Raw genomic sequence first — 16,705 nt, forward strand, 5'->3', positions numbered from 1 at the left:
AAAGTTTATTTGAATTTCTGGAATTATTTAATTAACAGAAAAAGGGATATGACGTCAGCATGACGTAGGAGTGACGTCAGCGGTCAACAGTCCGGGTTGACTGGTCAAACTGACACGGGGGACCCACCTGTCATAGACAGTGGGTTAACAGAGGATTAAACTAATTAGTTTTTAGTTAATTAACTACTGGGCCCACCTGTCAGTGAGAGATTATTTAAACTAATTAATTTTATTTATAAAACATTTTCTTTTTCTTTTTCTAATTATTGCGGCGGGGCCCGCATGTCAGTGACTGGGCCTGCCCAGTCAGCAGTTGACTGGGTCAACCCAGTCAACTGGGACCCGTGGGGGCCACTGGCAGTGACCCAGGGGGTGGCCCCAGGTGTGCCACGTCGGCGGCCGGCGCCGGAGCAACGCCGGCGACCAGACGCACGGCGGCGCGGCTCGGGAGGGGTACGGGTTTCACGTACAGGGGGTCTCCGGGGGCGTGGCTGGGCGCGTTCGACGCGGCTCGACGTCGCGCGTCCAACGGCGGTGGTCGGAGGGGCTGGAACGGCCGGAGACGAGCGCTACGAACTCGCCGGCGGCGAGGAGCTACGGGTGCCCGACGGAAACATATCTACGGCGAGCTAACGAGAAAGCGGAGGGGCTGGGGGGCATCTACAAACGGCGGGGAGTGCAACGGGCTTGACCCCGTGACCATTTGGTCACCGGAGACCCGCCGGCGGCGAGCTCCGCGGCGCGGCGTTCGGGCGCGCGTGGGGGGAAAGCTAGGGAGCGTGGGCGAGCTAGCGGAGTGGGGGAGGAGGTAGAGGAGCTCACCGCGTGGCGCAAGAAAGGCCCGTGGGTGCTTAGAAGCAGCAGGTCGGCGCCGGGGAAGAAGGGGGTCGTCGGCGTCCGAAGATGAAGGCGAGCTCGGGGAGGCCGATGCAGTGGCTCCGAGCTTCGGCGGAGAGGCGGAGGGGGTGCAGTCGAGGGCGGCGACGTCGTACGACACGGCGAGGTGGCGAGTGGGGCACGGTGGCCGCGTGAACGACGGGAACGGCGGCGAGCGCGTCGGGCGTGGGGAAGAGGAGAGCAGCGTGGATCCGGGGGGAGAGGCGCAGAGGCCGAGGGAGTGAGCGGGGCGAGTGGGAGAGAGGCCCGAGGGAGCGGGGGCCGCTGGCGCCCTTATCCTCTCGCGGGGTTCACCGCCGGCGAGGGGGTTCGGCGGCGACGCGCCCCGTTCCGACCCGGTCGGGGGAACAGGAAGGGGACGCGGGGGAGGAGAGGTGGGCTGGGCCGGGGTCGGGGGTGCGGGGGTGCGGCCCAGTTTGGGCCGGGGGGTTCGGTGCAGATGGGCCACGGGTCCAGTGGGGGGGGAAGGCCTGCTCCTTTTTTTTCTTTTCCTGCTCTGTTTCTGTTTTCTGTTTTCTTTTTATTTGCTTATTTCCTTTTCTGTTTTATTTCATTTAAAAGTATTTAGGTATTTTATAAAAATGTGTTTTCTCCACCATAATTACTAGTGTAATATTTGGCACCCACTGAACATTTTTGTTTGAGTTTATGAAAACTTTTAATTTTCACTTTAATTATATTTGAAGTTTGAACTAGGAGTTTGAAAAGGAAGGTGATTCAAATGTGATCAAGCCCTGTTTAGCAACATGATTAGCTTAATCACAGGGAGTTACTGTAGCATGATTCCCAGGGTGTTACAAGGATCCATTGTTTTTCACTCGGTAATAATTTTTATTCCGAACACGAATAGTCTAAAAAATAAGAATATTTTGGCTACTGAAGTATGTGTGTTTGTTAAACAATCCTTATGTTGTCTCAAAATTCATCATATTTCTGTTATGAAAGCGCAGTAGTTGTGTTATTTTCATAAATATTAGAGCATGTACAACCGGACCTCTCAAACCCGCTCATACGCCCGGGTGGGCCACCCGGTTAGTGCCCGCTCGTGAAAATCTGACCCAGACGGGCGCCTCAAACGCCCGGACTGACCGGCACCCCCATATCCAGCCCAAATACGAGGCAGATATGGGGGCGCCCGGGCACGCCCGCCGACCCCGCTGCAGGTCGTAGCGGTCCTACCTGCAGCGACCAAAGCTCCTCCCACTCCCACCTGCAGCGACCGAAGCTCCTCCATCTCTCATCGGTGCAACCAAATTTTAGTCCCACATCGTCGGGCGAGGCGGATGCCGCCCGGCTTAAATAGCCACGCCAGCGGATGGCGGCAAGCTTGGTTGTTGTTGTGTAGGTCTATCAATTCTCGCATGTGTGATCGAGATAAATTTGACACTAGATTGCATTTCATTGACTGATGATTGTTCATCGAGTGTCAAGTTTGTCTCGACCATATACATTGATACCTCTACTACAATGACAGTAGATTTTTATTTTATTTTGATGCATGGACACATAGTGATTCAAAAAGCCACTATGAATCTTCTATGTGATAAAGATAGAAGATTCATAGTAAGAGTCCACATCCATAGCAAAGGATGCAATGATGCGAGAAGGTTATCCCTTCTGGACGACCCGGATATTTAAGCTGGTCGACTAGCTCATCAGTCGGCGAGGTGGGACTATTACGGGTGTGAAAATCTTAAGTATGAGCAATTTCGGTGCCAAGCGACCCAAGACAGATAGGATGATTGACGTGCATGACCCTGCATGTAATAGATGTTTTGGAAATAGGATACGTGGTTGTAAATTGTAAAATTTGACGCACGCCCGGTCACTGTCCGCGGGCGCGTCCGGGCGCATCCGCGGGCGTTTGAGTGTCCAAATTTGCAACCTCTGGCTGTAGATGCTCTTATCCCTCATTATACATATGTTTCATTTCTTAGTAACTCACAGTTCAGGTTTTAATCAATTACTGACATTGTCTTATATTGTTAAAACTGAAAATAGAACCTTGACTTGTTTCAGAGCAGGTGGCAGATAGTTCGATGGTGTAGTACTTTCTCCTAACTTGATTTAGCAATGTTTATTCTAAATCTAAGTTCTTGCTGTGAAGTTGGTTTATGATGTGCTATGGCTACTGCTAGAAATTAATTTTTATATAGTAAGCATAAACATAATCTTCCTTTCCAGGAAACAATTATCTGACGAGAAAAATACACAGGATGACATCAAATGAATATTTAAAGGAGATCCACTTGCATTGCTCCTTTGTAACTAGGACTATTGTTTTGTGTTTCTCATTGTTTTTTTAGTTAGAACCCTTCCATAGGTACTCCCTCTGTAACTTAATATAACACTTTTTTTCACACTCATACTGTTGAAAAACATCTTGTATTAAGGTTTGGAGGGAGTAAAAATTTAGTTGTGTTCTCCATCTTTTGCACATAATGTATTTTTGATTCATGCTGCTCATAGCAATCATGTTTACTGAGACATGTCTTTCACAGTTGAAAACTTGTTTTACCATAATATGTACTCGTAATACTTTCCCATTTGCTGGTGCTAATTTACATAAGACATATCCTTAGTAAAATAGGGATACTATTATGTGTATGCCTTGTCAGATATTTGAAGACTTCGTGGTCATTGAAGGGAACATCACTATTGAAATTTATCAAGCTTTAATACAGTACTTCCAGTATTTAGATGTTGTGTTACCTTTTTGAGATGATGTATATTTCTAGCATTTTCAAGGTCAAGTTTGCGTGAAACCGGAAACGACATGTCTGCTTGTTTGATGCTCCATTTGAATATTTTTGGAAATTTAACAAGATTTTTTCGAGGCTAGAAAGCAATCAAGGACCAAACGGAGTAAGGCTTCCAATTAGTCATAATGTAGCGCAAAAGAAGATAATTTGTTGTTGTGCTCATGTTGGATGATAAAATGATAGAGAAATTATGTTTTTCATTTTCAATTATAACACGACCAAGTTTGTATCCTTCACCTCCTTTTGCGTTATCATCTTCAATATTTGGTTATCCTTTGATAATTGTCCTCCTTACTCATTTGGCATCATGACAATATGTATTCTGACCAATGGAGGACACCTTTACCAGGCTGTAGGAATTTGAGAAAACTAGATCGGTTCACTTGAAGCACAACCCACATGTATGTGAAGAACGTTGTCTTGCAACTAAGTATTACTAATTGACCTTATCACGATTGATTCACTTCTAGACAACAAGCACAACAAAGCAAGCTCAACAAAATTGTCAAAAAAAAGCAAGCTCAACATGACGGGTGGCTCAAAAAATGAATGGCAGCGACGGGGAAGACTTTTCCATGGGTAGGAAAGCAAGGGTGCGAGGCTGCTTCAGTTTGGGGTGATGCGAGTGCTTGAGGGTGACCAGGAAACATGTAGCTTTGGGCAGGTGGGGCTAGAAAAGACTGTGGATGAGGGTACTGAGAGACACAGAGCTCACCAATTTCGTGCTCACGTGGTCAAAATGATAAAGCACAAAGAGCAGACTTCATTGTCGCTACAAAGTCATAAACCACATATTACATGCACATCACTATGTATAGGTTCGTTGTTTCGTGGCAACGCACGGGCGTACAACTAGTATCTACTACTATCCAAAACAATAAGGGTGTGTTTGGTTTCTACCACGAAGCGGAATGTCACGGGTCGGTTCCATCCCGAGAGCTCGTTCCTGTGTTTAGATTGGCGAAGGAACCAGAACCCACCGATTCCAGAGAACGGCATATTCCTTTATGCCGAACCTGGGCGTTCCTCCGAATCGGCCGGACCACGCGGAACGCCTCACTCGCGCCTCTCTCCCCTTCTCCCCGACTCACCCACCCGGCGCCCCAGCCAACCACGACCTGTGGCCTCCTCTCTCCCTTGATGGCCATGGCGGCGGCCGGAAGTGCAACCTCGCCGGCGTCTCCCGCCCCTCGTCCTCCCCCACCCCCCACCTCGACCAAGGATCTGGCGGAAGGAGGCTAGCACTCTGCTCCATGGCGGGAGATCCATCAACGGAACGAGGCTGGGAGGCCACGCTGCCGCCGCACACGCGCGTCACACTGGGAAACACCGCGCTGCCGCTCTTGACGGAGCAGAAGCTCCAAGCGCTGCCCCTGACGGAGTAGGCAATCCAAACGCCGCCGTACGTGAGGAGGCACAGGTGTGCGTGTGGCGTGGTGACAGGAAGGCCGCCGCTGTTGATCTTGTGGATTGGAGGAGCAAGGCTGCGGTCAAGACTGGACTAGCAAGCTGCATTTTTTGCTTGTAGCAATCAGAGCAGATGCAGACTTTGGTATTTGGGTAGCTCCTGGTCTGAATAGTACAGTTCAATTTTTATCTGCTTTTGACTGAAATCCAATTCAATTTATGGTAAGATGAATAAACTCATTTCATTCCATCTGACAAACCAAACATCAAAATGTAACCATTTCATTCCTTCGAATTGTCACTACCAAACACAAAGACGGAACCGACCCATTCCAGTGGAATGAAACCATGAAATTTCATTCTACTTCGTTCCTAAACCAAACACAGTGTGCATCAAGGGAGGTTGCTTGCGCGTGCCATGTGGGCGGAAGCGCACTATGCGGCGCAGCCAATGGAATGGAAGGAGCGGAGGTCTCGCCCTATCAACGTCGAGAGAGAGAAAAAAGGGAAAGAGCGCGAGGCGCCAGCCCCACCAGCCCCAGATTCGTTCCCCATCCCCTGATTCCTTGCCCTCTCCCTCTCTCTGGACGACCTCCCCCGCCGCCGCCGCCGACGCCCTCTCGCACAGCCTGCGCCCCCACGCCTTCTCTTCTCCCCTCACCTTTCCCCATCCACCAGCGACCTCCTCCCATTCCCCTCTCGCAGATTGAGCAGCAGGCCCGAATCAATGGCCACGGTGGCGCGAGCGCCACGATGCACCGCGGCCGTGCGAGGAGGAAGCTCGACGTGGCTCTGACCCTGGTGCCGACACCATGAACAAGGTGCCCTCTCCATCTCTTCTTCTCTTTGTGTTCGTGTGTGTTCGGCTTTCAAGAGTCATCAAATCCAACCTCGCGCCCGCGCCGGCTTTATGCACACCCTTTCGTTTGTCTCATCCTTCCTCTCCTTTCTGTGATTGCTAAATAGGCGACGGCTGGGTCAGGGCGGGTGCAGAAGGCCGTGGCGAGTCGGGCACCTCTAGGAAGAAGCAGCAGGCTTGGTGGAGCGGCGGATGCGGGCGGGGCCGGCAGTTGTGGGAGGCCGGCCGGCCGGCCGGAGCGACAGGAGCAGTCCGGGAATCACATCGCAAGGCTGCCCTGGTTTGTTTTTCTTTGCTTTGTTCCTGTCATCCTCGCCTCTGGTACCGGAAAGATGAACAAGGAGGTCGAGCAGTGCGTGGCGTTGTCTCTATCGTCCTTATCCGGTTACATGCTCCTCTACTAGGTCGAGTTTGCTGACCGCATGGGGCATGAGTGTGGCCACAATGAATCACATGGGCAAGTTCAACTTCTCCATGACTACATCCATCGTTTTCTAGCTACTTTGCATTCTTCAGATATGCAGTTTCGTTTTATATCTATAGACCTCATCTTGGCATGAGTGTTTCCAAAAAAAATCACTGCTGCTGCCTTAACTCCAGTATGCATTTCTGCAGGTTTCATCAGCGATGCCTTTTTGTGATATGATTGCTTTGTCGCATGCTCATCAATTGTTTGTGAAAGTGACAACCCTCAACTGGGATTTCTTATCTGACTAGTAGCATATTTGTATGTATGTGGCTTTATGTCTTCAAGCTACGTTATGTCAACAAATTAAATTGTGCAGATGTAGATATATAAATTAAGGTACTAGCAAATTGACATGTTGACATGTGTCTCTTTCATCCTTCCACATTGATAAATCATACCAACAGAACTGAAATTTTGATTGTCCCTCTCCTTCAACTCAACAATTTGAGTTCTAGCATACTAGATTGACACCCATTCATCATGCCATCAAATTCTTAAGGCATTGTTCAGTATTCAGTATTATTAAAAATTGATCTTATATTATTTGTATCTCCTTGGAGATAATCATATCGTTTCAGTTTGGTATTTATTGTTTTTGAGTAAGCGAAGGTATATATCTGTTCACCCTTCTAAGGTGTAGAACGAGATCATCCACTTCGAATTGTCCAGGAGTGTTTGGGAGAAAATCTTCCGTTGCTTAGTTATGGTACTGAACCTTGGCATGTCTTGGTTCTTCTTTAGGATTCACCTATATTAACTGTGGTGAACATCATTGCTGAGAAGAAGACACATTTAAGCTATCAATTCTAGATCTGTATTTTTTAGGCTATGCAGCTGATACATTTCTTACTTTGCTAGCTTCACTATTTGTATCGGAAAAGACTCTTTCACGATCGGTCATTCCAACGCTTGAAGCGATCCTTCCGCCCACAATCAGTTTCCGATCTGGATGTCTCCCTTTCCATATCAACAACGCTGGCCGCACCTACTCCTTGGACCATCCAAGCAGCCCATCCATCCATGTACTTGGTAATACGCACGTAATCTCTCTCCCCCTTGATTTTCAGGGGTGGGGGTCGGGGGCAAACCCAACTTTCCTTCTAAATCCTTGACAAAACTAATAAAAAAGCGCCGCACTTTCCTAATTAGCTAACTGCTTCCTGTCGGAAAGCGAGTGGTCCAGTGCGCGAGCGCGCATTAGCCATGCCCATTTGTATCTCAGGGCTGTGATGTATATTCTTTCTTTTCCAATGCACATGAGTTAGCATATTTAAGTACAACGATGCTGAATGGGAGACAATTTTTTTTCATTCCGTGTGCATGTTATGTAGGTTTTTTCCCCAATGAAATAAGCCATCTTTTCTTTCCTATATATTGGCTTCAAACTGGTGCTGAACAGACCCGCGTCATAATTATTATGATGGCCCCTCTACTCTATTCTGATACGTGTTTTACCTCCTTTGGTCTTAACGTCAATTGGTTGGCTTGGAACGATGGCAAGAGCAACCATGGCCTGCAATCCTTTCCTTGCGAGTTCTTTGTGAGCTAATCTTCACTTGGATGCCTTTTCATAAATTGTTTTGGCCATCAACTTCTTTTGTGCTTTGTAGCACCATTTGTGTTATGTGCATACTAGGTGTTTAATTAAAAGCTCCTGTGCAGGGCCTATGAGGGTCCCTATTCATCTGTTTAAGGTTAGTCTCATTGCTTGTTGGGTTGGAGCGCCTCTACCTCCCTTATTTATGGTGAATTATGTACAACATTGCAGGTATAAAATGGTAGAGCAAGGTCTCGTTAGCAATCTTGTTTTCTCATTCTGGTTGAACGCTATGCTGATGTAGAAGGTGGTGAAATTATATTTGGAGGAATGGATCCTAAATACTACATAGGTGAGCACACATATGTCCTAGTCATCCAGAATGGATATTGGCAGGTTAGTCTTGTTCTTGTGTAATTTCAGTAATATTTGGTCGTCTGGCTTAAAATGCACACTTCCTTGCTGCAATTTGACATGGGTGATTTCCTGGTTGGAGGAAAGTCCACAGGTACTGGAACAGGATTTTGTCCTGACGGTTGTGCCACAATTGTTGATTCTGGACCTTCATTGCTTGCCGGTGCCACGGTATGTTCTGATCTTCATATCTATGTTTATCTTCAGAGTGGCGGAGTGACATCGACCTTTTCAATTGAAGTTGTTGTTTTGTATGGCATGATCTACTAAAATATTGCAATATTTTTTTACCAAATTGATTTATTATTTTGGAGCAATTATCTTACAAATGATCAAATTCACACTATTTTTGTATGATCTTCCAGACTTGTAGGCTAGACACATGTTATGTGCTTAAGAAATGCGATGATATAGCACCTGATCTTTTTACTAACAAGTCACAATACTGGAAGAGCATTTTGCTTGATTTCATGAGTATCATTCCTCAAACTTTCAGCTTATATTAAAGTCAGATACATGGGAGGTGTCAGCATTTAGTGAAAAAAGTTTCAGCAATCTTCGAGATTCTCAAGCTTGATTTTAAAAAGAAAAGATGTCCCCTTCTTTCTCTTAATCCTTTTGTCAATTAAGTTCAAATTTCCATTGCTAAGATAACGGATGCAACACTTATTTTACCAGTTTTGAAGCAGAACCATATATGGAAAGACCAGACATAAGTGCTATTTTCTCGTGTAAACTTCTTTTGCTTGTCTATATCCCACCAGTATACATTTCTTTAATTGATAGTTTATTATACATACTTTGATTTACATAATTTAAAGAAAAAACGATGAACTACGGATAGTGTCCTACTAGAATATTTGGAAAATGAAAATGAGCTGTGGTTATTCACTTATACTAGCAGAATCACTATCAAACTAAGTTTTTCTGCATGTGTGTGACACCAATATACTTCTAATCTTAGTATTGGGTTCTTCTTAAGGATAATTTCCTTCTCATACTATCGCTGGAATGGTCAAAATAGGTGCCCTCGAAGTCACTTTTCTTCTTCATGCTTACTTGTTGTCATCGGATATTATATAGAGATTAAGACTACATATCAAAGTCATTTTATAAGATTCAGAGTTTCAGTAATAAGAAGGAAAATGTGCGATATCATGTTTCTTACTCTACTGGGTGTTGAGTAATGAACCAATTGATATTGGATATAATGTAAGTCTTAATTATCTTAATTGCAGTATCACATTATTTTACTCTGTTAATACATTGGGTTTGCCATCAGTATTTTGATTGTGAAGAACATCCATCTTCTCTGCAGTAGATCATTCTTTCTGCTACCTTATAGTTATACCACCAATGTATCTTAATCTATGGATCATTCCAATAGGTGCACGATCCGCACAATGGTTTTCATGGTCAGTTTAAGTCGAGTGCTGAGAGACTTGGTGATGAGTTCGGTGCTTCTGCTGGTGCATACGTTGGTTTTGGTACAATAGCTATTTAGCTAATTATTTGTTCTGTCTCATAAGTAGAATGATCCATTGCTGTTGATTGTAAATTAATAAATAGATGCAGCAGACTAGGTGAGTAGCTACATAGCTAATTATTGATCTTGTCTTGGGTGAAAGGGTGCGTTTGTTAACTCAGAGACTAAAAGGTAACCCAGACTACTTTATTTGTTTACTGTCCTTCTGAAACCTTATTTGTTTAGCTTTTGCTGATAAACTCAACTGCATCTCAGTTTTCTCTTCCTTTTTCTTGGATTGCAGGTTCTGATGCGCGAGATTCTTCTGGTTGCTGTGGCGCACGCAAGCCTGGACGACCACGCCGCCAACTGGTTTACATTGGATCAGTCTATGTACCACTGGGCTCTCAATGACTACTACGATAGCACCAACAAGGTTCGTACCTTTTGATTTCTCCTCTACAGTTTCCCTATAACTTTGAGGAATCAGATTCCATCTGTGTCCTCTCCGTTATCATTCTTATTGTTATTCTTAGTTAGATCTGCGACTGTGAGAACAATTTGATATTAGAGTTCCATAGTAGTTTTGTAGTCTTCATTTTTATGACGAAGATTTGGTGGGTGAATTGCACCTGTGGTTGACGCTGCCGTTGTTATGTGTTGACGTTCACGTGTTGATCAGTGTCTTCCGAATTTGATAGATGCTCATAACTCTGTCGTCGTATGTGTGGTTATTGATTTGGGCCTGATAGGCATATATACGTTGTGGCGTGTACAGATGGCTAAATTCAATCTCATCTTGTAATATCTGTAAAGCTGGAAGACGAAGATGACTAGGCCTGAAACACAAGGCAAAAATAGATGCCTTATCACACGTTTTAGCTCCTATAGGTATGACAAAGAATTTTCCTGGGCACTAGGCTTGTCATATCGTATAGAGTAACATGTTTTGAAGCTTTTGTAAAGTTTTTCCTTTGTTTGTGCTTTGAGTGCACCGCCTTTTTCAATTGATTATGGCTTCTCAACATACTTATATCCGCCTTATATGTTTATTCTTGACAATCATGACTGCCAAGTGGGTGAAGTGACAAGTTTGTCTTTGTTGCTATGTTATTTGCATCATTCAAGTGCTCGTGTCACTAATCTCATGATATCCTTTAACCTTTAACATATGTTGAAATGCAAAGATGGCACTAGAGTGATAGGAGGTGTGATTGGGAATTGGGTAGAAACAAAGCATACTACTAGCGTGTTTGTTACTTACAGTTCAAAATAGATGTATTTCCTACCATACTTGATTTGTATATATAAGGGCCTGTTTGTTGGATAATAATCATCTTTCACACATCATCCACTTTGTCATTTCTGTTATCTATTTTGGTTTACTTGTATTCCTAAAGGTATATCTTCTTCCTGAACGTATCTCAACGAGGCTTTCACATCCAGGTTCAGCTGCCACAAACATAAATGTGGCTATGTTGGAAGATGGTACAGAAATGTTCATGCCGCTCTACGTTATTTGCATAAAGCATTATTATTAGTATAGTTATGTTTGTATATTCACCAGAATAGTCATCTAATTGCAGGAGTTTACCACAGATGGAGTGCAGTCTAGAAGTTAGAATGATGGAACGCTATATCCTGCTATACAGGGTATGCAAGAATAGTGGGATTTCTATTACTGGAAGTATTACATATGCTTTGTATCTTTGCAACCTTGCCCCCAGTCATGAGTTATTGGCAGGGGATCTTTGGTTATGAGTTCTAATAATTAAAAATTTAAATGTAGTCATCAAGCCTTACTCAGACACATGTTTTTTCTGCAAATGATTTGTGGTATGAGCATGGATGCCATTCTTTCCTGAATGAACATATATTGGTGATCAGCAGATGCTTTGTGTTCTACAAATGGAGCTACCTAGAGATAGTTGTATAATACTAATTGTTACTTCTGAACCACCTGTCGTATCTGTAATGAGTCGTCTAAGCTATAAAATTGTTGCCCCTGTGTTCATATGTGCCTATCATTATCTACGATGCTTGTCGTATCTATAATGAGTCGTCTGGGCTATAAAACCGTTGCCTGTGTTAATATGTGCATGTCTTCGTTATTTCCGGACGGAGGGAGTAGATTTTATGCATGTGCATTTTCTGTACCTTATTTTTCCCACCACCAAGATGCTCATGTCAGTGCTTCTAAGCCTAATCTATTTTATGCATGTGCACTACTCAAATACGACAGCTAGATTAGTGCGCACAATCCTGCCTCAAGAGGCGCCACAGGTGCCGCCCCAACCACTAGTTAAACCCACCGCTTGTGCCACGTCGATCGCGTGGGTTGGCCAGGAAGGTCTCCTCCTTCTGTTTTGAGTGGGCCACGTGTTGCATGTTGACTGGGGGTAACAGGGAAAAACGGACCGGCCACCTCTACTTTTCTGCGCTGGCTTCGCCTATACGGTTCCCAAACGCTATCGTCCCGCCGCCGCCGCGATGCGTCTCTACTGCTCTTCTCCCCCACCACCTCCGGCTCGAGGAAGGGGTACGCCGCCGCCTCACGCTCTCCAGCGCCACCGACGCGGGGGACGCGCCTCCCCTCCCACCCACGCCGCTGCGGGCCAGCGACTCCCCTGCCACCGAGGACCCCATCCTCCTCGGTGTGAGCGACGACCGCATCCCGAGGGCGTCATCCAGGTCGAGAGGCCCGGCCAGGTCTACGCCCAGTCCAAGATCGTCTTCCACGCGTGATCCCATCACCCCGGACCGCCATTCCTCATTTGTATTTATGTTTGTCTTCGATTCGCACATTCAGTTGGTTTGCTCGGGAAGATATATATGGCTTCTGGCCGGAGAGGATCTGCTTTGCCTCCTGATCTTCTCCGCGTTGGGGAGGTTGATCGCCTACTCGTTCATTGCTGATCATAAAAACATCTCCGCTTCTTCTTATTTTTTACTCTGCTGTTCTTCTGTTGGACCAAGGGGTTGCTAACGGAATCGGGTCTTCTGCAGGTTGGTTGCTTAGCGCCTACTCCTTGCCGGATTTGGTGATGATGCCAAAGGAAGCAATGGTGTTGGGAAGGCTGTAGCGGTTCGAGCAGAAAGTGTTCAGTTCATCTTTCATGGTTAATTCTTTGCAACAATTTGATAAGATGCTGAAATCAAAGGTGTAGCCTCTATTTGATGAGCAGAGTTGCTATAAACTCGACTAGAACACAAGGAGGAGTATGGGTCTGCATGTACATATAAGAAGAAGATGGCTTGTGGTGATTTGTGTCTGTTTTCAGTTGTGTCGACAACGAGATCTTCATCATAGACCTCAAGAAGGGCGCCGTCTCCATAGGTACTAGCTCTCTCCACCACTCGATTTGTCTCCTGTGGGTCTCCTAAACACTTTGGAGCCATGACCTGACATTATATACTTATACTGAACCATGCTATGGTGTAAAGGTCTCTGGACAAACAGGTGCAAGGAGGGCTTTGTTTGCTGCAGCACAAGACAATAGCCAATAGATGTTTATATGGCAGATGTTTAAACTGCCAAGGATTGGGTTATATTAGTCAATAGAGTACTGAACATGTTGGGTTGTTGTCAGTTGCTGTAACCCATATTAGATGACGCGAGTCTTCTTTTAGCCTGCAAACCATAGTCATTATAGCTTTGCTCCAGTTTGCCAGTGTATAGCTGAATATGAGCCATCTACCTGCTGGAAGTGGTCACATATGGGGTAACTTTTAGTGGCAGGGTGAAGTAATGGTACTGGCATTTATATTACTGAAAGTACAGTACATACTTTGTGTTATTTTGCATGCTCTCTATGTGTTCTCGGTTCGGCAGAGGATGCTTGGTGATGACCTCTTAAATGCTCTGAGTAATAATTGAGAATACATGGACAATGTCAAATTGAAGCATGATATTTGCATGTCATATTTACTCGACAATTTTTTTTCTGCTTTTTTCTCATTCTTTTAGCTGTTGGGACTTGGGAGCATAGACAGAATCCTGTAGTGATTAGCTTATTTATTTTCTTAGTTGTGCATTTGAAATCATGGACAGGTTAACTAAACTATTTTCCCACAAAAGAAATTTTGTTCAGGGAATGTTCTCCTTGAAGAGGGAGATTCCCTGTAATTGTTCTCCCACTAGAATCCTGCAATATACACGGGTTGTTGTAATTTTTATGATAGAACATGACAACCATACACTTTAAGCCCAGTGTTGATGTTGACCATTTAATTTTGGGCTGAGAAGTCCAGTGACAAGATATGTGAACCTACTACAACTAACAACTGTTGATGCAATTTCTGAAGTTACATCTATCGTACTCATCAATTTTTTTTAACCTTCAGTGCTTCGTATTGTAGGCCATGCCGTGTCATTGCACCTGTTTATGCTGAAATGTCAAAGAATTATCCTCAACTGATGTTCCTGCCAATTGATGTTGATGACCTAATGGTAATTCCATCTTACATTTGTTTGGGTAAAATGACCCTAAAAAGTCCAGTTGGACATGTAATATTGACCGATGCTTTGTTAATTCACAAATGTTCAGCCAAACCTCAAAGTATGCAGTGTATCTTCTTATCTTGTTATTTCCTGTTTCAAAGAAATGTAGGCAAACACATAAATATGTATGCAGTCCTGTATATTTTTATCTTGCCATTCCCTGTTTCAAAGAAATATATGCAAACAGGTAAATATTTGTTACTGCCAATTTTGTGGAGTGTGGTGGAGTGCTTTTGTCACCCTGATAGCTCGACGCTGTGATGAAGAGCGGGTTGTTCTGGTGCTTCCAGAGTTGACCCGCCTTAGTTAGCTACTTAGCTTTAGATGTGATCACTAATGCTTATTAACTGTAGTTGTAGTTTCAGAAGTAGCATGCTAGCAGTCATATATTGGCTAAGTCGCATTTGTGTTCGGTACATTAAGATGAAAATCACAAGAATTCCGATGAAAGACATCATGCTGATTCTGACGTGGAAAAGGATGATGCCAAGCCTCTGGAGGACTTTGAAAGGTGTTCTCTTTATTTGGTTCCTTAGTCGTTCCGGTGATTATTTATATCAATACCATGTGTTCTGATGCATACCATTTTCTGTTGTACGAGGAGCAGTACTCAGTGTGTGAGAGTTAAGAGAGAATCTGCTGAAACTGAGGTGATAACAGATCAGGTAATTTACTTCTATTTTAACAGAGCAGTACTCAGAGTGATGCCTTGTCTCTCTAGTGCTTGCAAGCATTTTGACGTTTAGGGCTTTCGGTTCCCTTTTTAGATATGTGATAAGGCAACCCATGCAAAAAAATTCACTGGGAAAAACTACAGTCTCCTGACAAAGTTACAGATGCTTTGTTTAACTTGATGATCCATAAACAAGATATAGATCTGCAGCTCATTAGAATTCAACTTTTTTGCCTGCTGCTTATCGTCCATCGCATCTTTATGGTTGCATTTGCATGTTCAGAACTGGTTTGACCATCTCCTATATGAATGTATGCCATATGCGTATGCTTGGTGTGCCAGTTAAAAGATGTGGTGTGCCAGTTAAAAGATGCAAATGGTAAACGACAAGACAGAACATCTTTATGTTCCTAAGTCTATATTAGTTATTTTAGATCTTTAAGATATCGTACAGACAAGAAATCGCATGCATGATAGTATAACACATATCCATCTGAACTAAAATTGGGTGTACCAAGGGCTGGGGCAACTGGGTTAGGGTATAAATAAATATGTTTCTTTGTGCTGATTTTTCCTTATCATCTTGCTATGTTCGTCCAGCTAGGGAATCACGAGGTTTTCATGTCCAACGGAACACAAGCCTTTTTTAAATACATGTTACTTCAGGCACCGCGTTTCAGATCCACGCCGCTTTATTCATGTGTTGGGTTGCCATTTTCGAGCCACTTAATTTACGGGTTGGGATTGTTGTCACGGTTGTTTAATACCAAATATATTATCCGGATTGCTAGATTTTTATTTGTGTTCGTATCAGAGGCTGCAAAGAATCTTGTAGTTGCGACGACAGCGGCACCTTCAGTTCGTGCTTTGAGGGCACCTATTACAAATACATCTTACGGATCAGGTATGTATCATATGGCTGCTTGTCTCTCCAGCACACATGAATTATAGCCTTAATCGTGTGCAGAAGTAACCTTTTATGTCCCCTTTGGGCGCTGCCATCGTCCTCGCACCGTCGCGCGCGGCGTCGGAGACACGGATGAGGTCGAGCAGTCTGTGCTTTCGTGTTCTTTCCTTGGCGTGTGGAGCCGAGGATTCGGACGAGGAAGCCAAGCAATCTGTGGCATCTTCACCGGCGTCCTCTTGGTGTGCGGCTCTGGAGGGATGGACAAGAAGGCCAAGAGCTGGAAGTGCAGCTATATCTGTAGTGGTTTGTTTGATGGGGAACTATCTTTGTATGCCAGTATACGCTGTAGTGGTTTGTATTGATGATTCCATGCTGAATTTCTACTCAGTACCAAATGAATAAACTGTCACCGCACTAAGCCGAGTTCATGCAATTGTGTTACGCAAATCGGAAATGGATGCATACATTAGTCATATAAGAAGGTGAAAGGGGCGCACCCTACCTGGCACCGCCCCAGCTTCCTTTGAAGCGGCGCACTATGGGTGCGTCCCAACCACTAGTATGGGAGTATTTGTTCTTTGTTCCACCTGCTGCTAAGTGTGGTTTTATGTACCAGTGACTATATTTGTATGCCTTCTCGATGTTTTCAGACCTAATCAAAGGGTCACTCCTTCCGGAATAACATAACATGAGCGTGTTCTTTCTTTCAGTTGTTGGTGAGATATTGTTGGCCTTTTTTCATAAGGGCGCTCACCAACTCCGGGATGTGATATCAACACTTTCCAATTCATCACAAAACCAAAGCAGCTTAGCG

The 16,705-nt window shown here is 44.5% G+C and overlaps 1 long non-coding RNA gene across 50 annotated transcripts; it reads left to right on the plus strand.

Annotated features, from left to right (window-relative positions):
- The first annotated feature begins 5,501 nt into the window (after positions 1 to 5,501).
- On the plus strand, positions 5,502 to 16,461 carry LOC123181366 (uncharacterized). Of its 50 annotated transcripts, none has more exons than XR_006491686.1 (10): positions 5,505 to 5,887; positions 6,033 to 8,088; positions 8,163 to 8,327; positions 8,433 to 10,246; positions 10,589 to 10,701; positions 11,211 to 11,298; positions 11,397 to 12,699; positions 12,817 to 13,147; positions 14,170 to 14,822; positions 14,919 to 16,461. It is a non-coding gene; the product is annotated as an uncharacterized lncRNA (long non-coding RNA). The 50 variants fall into 50 exon arrangements; XR_006491697.1 differs by lacking the exon at positions 10,589 to 10,701 and having other exon boundaries at positions 8,433 to 10,002; positions 10,115 to 10,246; XR_006491684.1 differs by lacking the exon at positions 10,589 to 10,701 and having other exon boundaries at positions 5,506 to 5,887; positions 11,397 to 11,463; positions 11,600 to 12,699.
- Positions 16,462 to 16,705: the final 244 nt, after the last annotated feature.

The sequence above is a fragment of the Triticum aestivum genome, chromosome 1D (genome assembly GCF_018294505.1).
Source record: "Triticum aestivum cultivar Chinese Spring chromosome 1D, IWGSC CS RefSeq v2.1, whole genome shotgun sequence".
Lineage (NCBI taxonomy): Eukaryota > Viridiplantae > Streptophyta > Magnoliopsida > Poales > Poaceae > Triticum > Triticum aestivum.